Source organism: Ceratosolen solmsi, unplaced genomic scaffold, assembly GCF_000503995.2.
Source record: "Ceratosolen solmsi marchali unplaced genomic scaffold, CerSol_1.0 scaffold1, whole genome shotgun sequence".
NCBI lineage: Eukaryota > Metazoa > Arthropoda > Insecta > Hymenoptera > Agaonidae > Ceratosolen > Ceratosolen solmsi.
The window spans coordinates 13,995,100-14,003,049 of record NW_011948415.1 but is presented as its reverse complement, the minus strand read 5'-3'; positions in this window follow the sequence as shown (position 1 = coordinate 14,003,049).

Here is a 7,950-nt window from a genome sequence, read left to right as displayed (position 1 = left end):
CCCACACAAAAAAAAAAACACACACACACACACACACACACACACACACAAAAACAAACAAACAACAGATGAACAGTGGTACATGTATCCGTGCATTCGCTTAAGTATTGTGTATGTGGATACGTAAGGTCGGAGGCATAACGATGGTTTGGCTCTATATTTTCACGCGACAGCAAGAGTTCGGGGCTGTGGATGGGTGGGAGAGATAGAGCGATAGATAGATAGATAGATAGATATATATATATATATAGAGAGAGAGAGAGAGAGAGAGCGTGAGGTGGGTGGGTGGATGGGTCGATGGACGGATGGATGGATGGATGGTTGGCGGAGGAGGAGGAGGATGAAAGAGAGGACAGGTAACGTGAACCCCGCAGTGGCCCTTTCAAACTTAACAAGATTACCACCCTAATGATCATTGCTCTAACCGACCGCCTCTCTACGCCAGCCAAAAGGTACATTCGGCTGAGTCCGTGTATACATTGTCCTCCTTATGGCTCTGCGCCGCTGTTTGTACGCAGAATGAGAGGAAAACAGAGAGAAGGAGAGAAGGATGCACTTGGATGGTTATGTCTCTGTCACTCGCTTTCTGTTTATTTATTTATATTCCATGAGAGACACGGTCTAACGTATCCCATACACCGATGAAATTGCACTCTTTGTCCCACCCCAGGAGTTAATCTGAAAATCCGACTTGGAAAGTCAAAAGGCCTGTTATTGAGGGACTGTTGGGTGATGTTAGTATTCCAACTTTTTCCATGGCTCGTGTTTGTTGTCTTTACCGTTAGTATTGTCCGGTAAATAAAACTGCACTTACGATTGCGTCTTACCGGGTCTTACGGATTTTTTCACTTTGGTGTTTGCGTTAAATGAAAGCTCGCAAGTATAATTGCATTATTTTGTTATTCATTGTACGTGCAACTCGAAGTGTCAAAAGGTATTAGTTTTCTTTACCTTATTTATCCACCTTAAATAGTTGGCATTAATGACGTAATTTCTATCGTTACTTTTTTTTTTTTTTATACTCGAGTGTTTTATTTTGTGAGAGAGTCATTATCATAATTAAATTTGTATACAAAGATGTTTTCACTTTTTATTGGATGAAGCAGTTATTCGGTGCCTATCATACAATTGCGTCCCGATATTAAAGAATAACGTAAAATTAAATTAAATGGTTATAAAACGAACTGTATGTAATTTAATTTTCACCTTTTTTTTTTTTTTTTTTTTTTTTTTACTATATTTTCCAAAAACTTTAAGTTTAATTTTAAGTTTTAGTTTCTAAATAAAACTCACTTTTCAATGTTATAATTCATTATAGTGCTGCTCTAAAAGAAAAATCAAGATTTACGTATAATTTTTGCGTTTTCACACTGTTATTTACATATTTTTGAAGCCTCTAAATCCTCACTTTTACGTTTAATTAAAATCTAAAAAATACATGAACACTTTTTTTTTACAAGATTGCAAATATTATTTTTTATTGATTTGCGTCACGTTAAAAAAAATAATTTTTCTTTTCTTTATCATTGTTATTCTAATAATTAATAATTACTTTTATATATTTATTAATAATTTTCATTAAGATTTTAATCTTTCATCTAATTAAATATATAACTCAGAAGTTTGATATATATATATATATATATATATATTTTTTTTTAAATAAATCCAAGCGTTGTTAACGTCAGCTGTAAACTGTAGTGTCAATTCAAAAATAAATGAAATCGTTGTTAATTTATTGTTATCGTTATAAAATCTTTAAACAAGTCGAAAATAAACGAGTTTCTATAAATTTAAAATGTTGTATTATTATTACACTATAATATAAATACTAATAAAGCGCATTTTTGTACTAATTGCAGATAATATTATATTATTACTTGTAAAACATCATTTATCTTTATTGCCATGGTACTGTAGAAAAATTCTCTAACCGTATTTGAATCATAGTTTTTAATATTTGTACATAATGATGCTGATAATAATAATAATAATAACAACAACAACAATAATAATGATAATAATAACAACAATAATAATAATAATAATAATAATAATAATAATAACAACAACAACAATAATAATGATAATAATAACAACAATAATAATAATAATAATAATAATAATAATAATAATAATAATAATAATAATAATAATAATCATCATCATCATCATTAATAATAATAAAATATAAGGACGTAAACAAATTTTAAATCGTATCTGTAACAATAACTTTAGTGGCAATCATTTTTTTCTCGAAATTTTTTTAAAACATTAACTAGTTATGTCGGTATGCAAATTTTATGATCATTATTGTTTTCCACGTGACAATAATTAATATTAATAAGCGAAGAATGACTGAAATTTGTCTCATATTAAACCATAGCATATACTAATGAAAATAATTTAGACTTGATTTAAACAATAATTAAGAATAATCAAATGTTGAAAATCTTTTTCATACGATAATATCATCGATTATAAGCTTTTTAGGCGAAAAGTATTTATTATTCGTTAATTTGAAGCATAGAGAAAGTAGTTGAGTTTTACATGGTGAGGGATAACGGTTGTTCAAAGCACAGGTAGAAATCTTAGATATTCGTTTCTTTTCGGACAATAATTCTTTTTCGGTATTCTTGTTTCTTTTTTCTTTTCTTCCTTTTTTTTTTTTTTTTTTTTCATAACGAAAAGCCAATTCGGATTCCAATTGAAAATAATGTAATTAATAAGACCGTAATAATAAATACGGAAAATATTGTTATTATTTGCGGGAAGAATTGATTATCCTTTAATCTTGAAAAACAGCTAAAATTCTGCTAAAATAGCAAATCCAATATTGTTGTTACAGTACATATTAAGGCAATAATTTTTTTATTCATAAATTAAATAAATCGATGATCTAAGTTCGAAATTTCATCGGACTATACATTTAATTTCAATAATTGTCAACTTTTTAAATATTATTATAAAATAAGGTAATTTATTCTTTATTATTAATTCTGTATTATTTTAATTGTTAGTAATAAATGAGACAATTACATATATTGTAATAAGGATTTGATATATTCAATTTAAGAAATTCCCAAGAATTATATTTATTAAATTATCTTATATTTCATGTTACAAGTTTTATATGTTATTCCTGTGCTAAAGCATAGATGATAATACAAATTGCTATCTCTTGTATTCCAAGGCTAAGCTATTAAAAAGAGATGAGAAATACTTTCTACGATTATATTTATAAAAAGTTCGTATTAACCTTTAAAGTTGGGTAGCTTGTAATAAAATGATATATTTACCAATAAATTTCTTCTACAGATTTCTGCTTTATATGAGTTCTTGACGAAACGTGTAAATTATTATCACAATTTTATAAACTACAGTAAACGGATGAATTCCAATGGAAATATATCGTTAATGGACAATTAACATGCGTGAATATCACGTAATTTCAAATAAAAAGAAATGTACGAGTTTTCGCGCAATAATACAATCTCTAGCCTATTATTTCCCATTTAATTTTTCCTAGTAAAACATGAGACTCTTAATACATTTAATCTACATTCATCCCGGCCTCGATAATCACAAATATTCGCAAGTCAAAGTAAAATTAACTCGAACTTTTTTATTTTCTCCGTACGTCCTTACATATGTTTGCGCTCTCCCGCATAATTATTCATGCCACTATCATTCCCTATTTTTTTCCTATATATCTACTCATCCACGCCCCCCATCCCCCTCATCGCCCCATTCGCTTACAAAGATAAACGAGCAGCAAGCTCCACCATAACTAGGGGGGCACAAGCTCAACCGATTCAACGACGGCCTCGGACGTACGCCCTGACAGTTATAGATTTCGCATAAACAAGCTCTTACTGGCGAAACAGACTGCTAAATTAGCACGTTTAATCAATCCGTTTAATCAGTGGTATCATTGCGACCACATCTGTACTCTACACTCGACTCACACCAATTATTTCAATCGACGGGGGGAGAGAGAACGAAAGAGAGAGAGAGAGAGAGAGAGAGAGAGAGAGAGAGAGAGTGGTGTGTGAGACTGTGGCCGTGCTTGCGCACGTGTTTGTCGCGAGGCCGAATGAACATTGAAAATTATAGAATCTACTTATGACGTACGCGCACTCCAGCATACGTAACGTCAATTTTCGATAATTCCTTGGTAAAATAATTGTCACATGTTAATGTGAGAGAATTGATCGATGCGAGAGGCGAATGACGAACTAAATCTAATGAATCGAACGGCACTACGAATAACTGCATAATTCTATTTATGGTGCGCGCACATTGAGAATCGAAAGTATTTTCCACTCCAAGATACTGCTTATTGTAAGCAGAGAATCAGGGAATTACATATTTTTACGACTAAATTCTATATCTCTGGTGGTAGTAAATAAATATTTTCCTTTCGTAAGCGGTCAGGAGCCTCTTTAATCTTGTCAATAAGAGTTTGCTCGATTTCTTCGGTCCTCTCTTCTTCTTTCTATTGATCAATATTTCTCGGTTCGCGTTTTTGCTTTACAAATTTAAAAAGCAATGCTAGCCCCCGCCCCCCTCCATTCATAGCTTATCTCCTCATTCGCCGTGCGCTTTTCCTTTTCTTCTCGGTTTTTCTTTTTATTATTATTTAACAGAGGGAGCCCCGAGCTTGCGACCTTCATCGCAACTAAGCTTTACGATCTAACGCTGCAAAAACTCTGACGGCATTGGTGAAAAAGTTTAGCCGGGTTTTTACAACATAATCCATGAGCGATCGACGCTGCGAAACGCGCGCTTCCTTCATCCCTTTTCCTCGCTGTATAATGCGGACTTGACCGCCGAAAGCGATCCAGTCCAACCATGAGCATAGAACAAAGGCCTAGCGACATAAAATTAACCCGTCCGCCGTAAAGCAATCGAGCCGAAGCGAAAGGGTAGGCTTGGAAAGCGCCTGGGAAGATTAACCGCCCCCGAGGTAAATCCATGGCAATCGATATACGTACATTTTTTCGCAGATGCAGCCTCCGGGGGGGGGGGGGGGGGGGGGGGGGGGGGGGGGGGGGGGGGGGGGGGGGGGGGGGGGGGGGGGGGGGGGGGGGGGGGGGGGGGGGGGGGGGGGGGGGGGGGGGGGGGGGGGGGGGGGGGGGGGGGGGTTGGATTAGCGGATAGGTAGAGGAGGTGTTGTTAAACCCTTTTACAGAAGCGTCTTCGTATTACAATACTCATCCTCTTTTCGCGCGGATGCTCGCAGGTATGCGCGGGCGGACGATCCTCGGCGCACTTCCCTTATTTTCCCCCAGAAAGCGCGTGCGCCGGATAATCCGCGTTGGCGATGGGGCGACGAGAGAAAGAGTCGAAAAAAATACTCGGCGGCAGCTCCTGGCGTTGCGACACCTCCTCCCCCTCCTCCTCCTACTTCTCCTCATTCTCCTCCTCCTCCTGCTACTCCTCCCCCCCCCCCCCCCGGTCGCGCCAACTCCTTAATAGCCGCAACCGTGGTGACAAAGGGTTCATCTCGATATTGACAGTCTTTACGAGCGCGCGGATTTTTACGAGGGATGCACGGGCTATAAAGTCGAGGAAGGGGAGAATTAAGTTATTCGAGGCAGGTCAGTTAAAGTGGGGCTGAAAAAACTGGAGTGAAGGGGACGGCTTAGGACGAGCGGCAGAGGTCGAGCTCATCCCTTTTTCCACTCGGCTAAGGTCTTTAATAGTGCTAAGCGATTTACATTGTGAGAGGTCGCAAGGTGCAGCGGACCCCGTGATGTTTGGATAGCGCGCCTCGTAAAGAGTTTTTAATAACCTGACAATTTGTGCGATGATGTGCGTACCTGAGAAAGCCCGAGCACCTCGAAATCTTAACGTCGGCCCTCGACTGTGGCATTTCTACGCTTATTAGATATAATCGAATGAATTAGGTCGATCGTTGCCTGCGCTTAGTAGCCTCAAATTTAAGCCCAAGCCCCCGTGCGCAGTGCTTTTTGCGCTTAATTAATAAAGCGCGGAGCACTTGGATTTATTATTGGACGTAAACTTGTTGCAAGACACTAATGCCTGATGAATTTGCAGCTGTGATTGAGTCGTCTGTTATTAGGGAATCGGTAATAAATGTTTCTAATAATGTTAAAGCTCTTATTTAAAAAAAATAATATATAATGGGAGACGATTAGATGTTTTGCCGAAGCCTGATACCCGGCTGAATTCTTCAATTATAATCGCTCGCCCGGAGCACAATGGGCCCCATTACGAAATTACAAATGCTCCATAAAGCTCGTGAAATGAATGTTTCAAAAGCCACTCGCTTCACCCCCAATACAAACGCGCATAATGTTCTCTTAAATTATAAAATTTTCATTCCCTCGGTCGATTCAAAGCTTTGAAATGTTAACGTCTACACTTTCGTTTATCATCTGCACATCTTGTAAATTAAGAATTATCAAATCTTCGAGCTCAATATCCTCGACATCGGATAATAAAATATTTGTATTTAACGCATGAAATTACTAAGATTCGCTTTCATCGAAAGCACTCCTGTACCCTCGTGAATGCAGAGCTTAAGGCTTTCATTTTGCCAATAATACTCATGATTAATATGCACGATACACGCTATGGATAAGGCCGGACGATAAAACAAAAAATCTATTACGATTTCTACGCTGATAATTATTAGACTGATTAACGTTAAATATATTCGCGTAGCACAATAGCATAAGAATATCGTGTACTATTGATTGATTGGCGATTAAAAATTTTCTTTGTGAAAATCATTAATGACTTGATGAGCCCTCGTGTTTACGCTAAATTCTTAATATCGACACTTTATGACGTCGTATAATGCCAAGTATAATATATCGATGGACGCACTAGCCATTAGATTTCAAGTAATTTGAAAAATATGGAGGCTCATCGATGCTCAAATGTACGCGCTGCATAGATTTAATGTGGAGTCCAAGGGGTCGGGGGAACAGAGGACATCGGTCGCTAATCAATTTACAAAACATTCGCCGGATTAAGTAAAAATGAAGCTATCTCTGCTCACCCGTCTAATTTGGGCGTCAAATACATATATATACATATATATATATATATATATATATATATATCGTACGGAATATCCGCAGTGTGGTGCGCAAAGAAAAAAACAATAAAGCCGCCCCGAAGGGCACAATGTATTTTTTTTTTCTTTCTTTTCCTTTTTACAGCATTACGTAAAGCATAAAGAGGCCAATCGAAAAGTGACGCAGCGCGGCCGAAGCCTCGGATGGCACAATAAAAGCTCCACGGCTCGGGCCCGCGTGTAATAAAAAAAAATTGCGCCACGCTAATTCGGCGCCCTAAAAATCTTCGGTCGGCACTTTTAGCGCGATCCCTCACAGTCGTATATTCGCTCGGTCGACGGACACTGCGCCGCCCTATATATTATGGACGAAGAGCACCGGCCCTCTCCCCGCCCCCACCGCTCGCCTCCTCGCCCTAACGGCATCCCGAAAATAAAGAAGCCGGGGCAAAAAAGCGCTCTAGTTTTAACTACTGGCTGTATTTCACGGGTCTCGAAAGAGTCTCGCGCCTGTGGGCCAGGAGGTGGAGGAGGACGACACGTACCGTAATAAAAGTCCACGGAGTCTCGCGATCGGCTTTGGCCCACGGGCCGAGAGTTTTTCAGCACCGCCGCCGCCACCAGCATCGCTCGTCCTGAATTATGACTTGCTCGTGGTACCGTTGCTCTAGTTTTGATGACGCTCAGGCCTGCCGAATTTACCGAACGAAGCGCCCTCGACGTTTGCCCAGGTACACGACAGTTCCACTGTTCTTTGCGCCCTTAGGGCCGCGCCACGTTCTTACCAGCCCTTGGGAAGTTAAAGCTCGAATGAATTCGTCGAAGATAAATACGGGAAGAAGTACGGGACTTCCCCCCCCCCCCCCCCCCCCCACCCCTTCCACACACAAAAAAACATC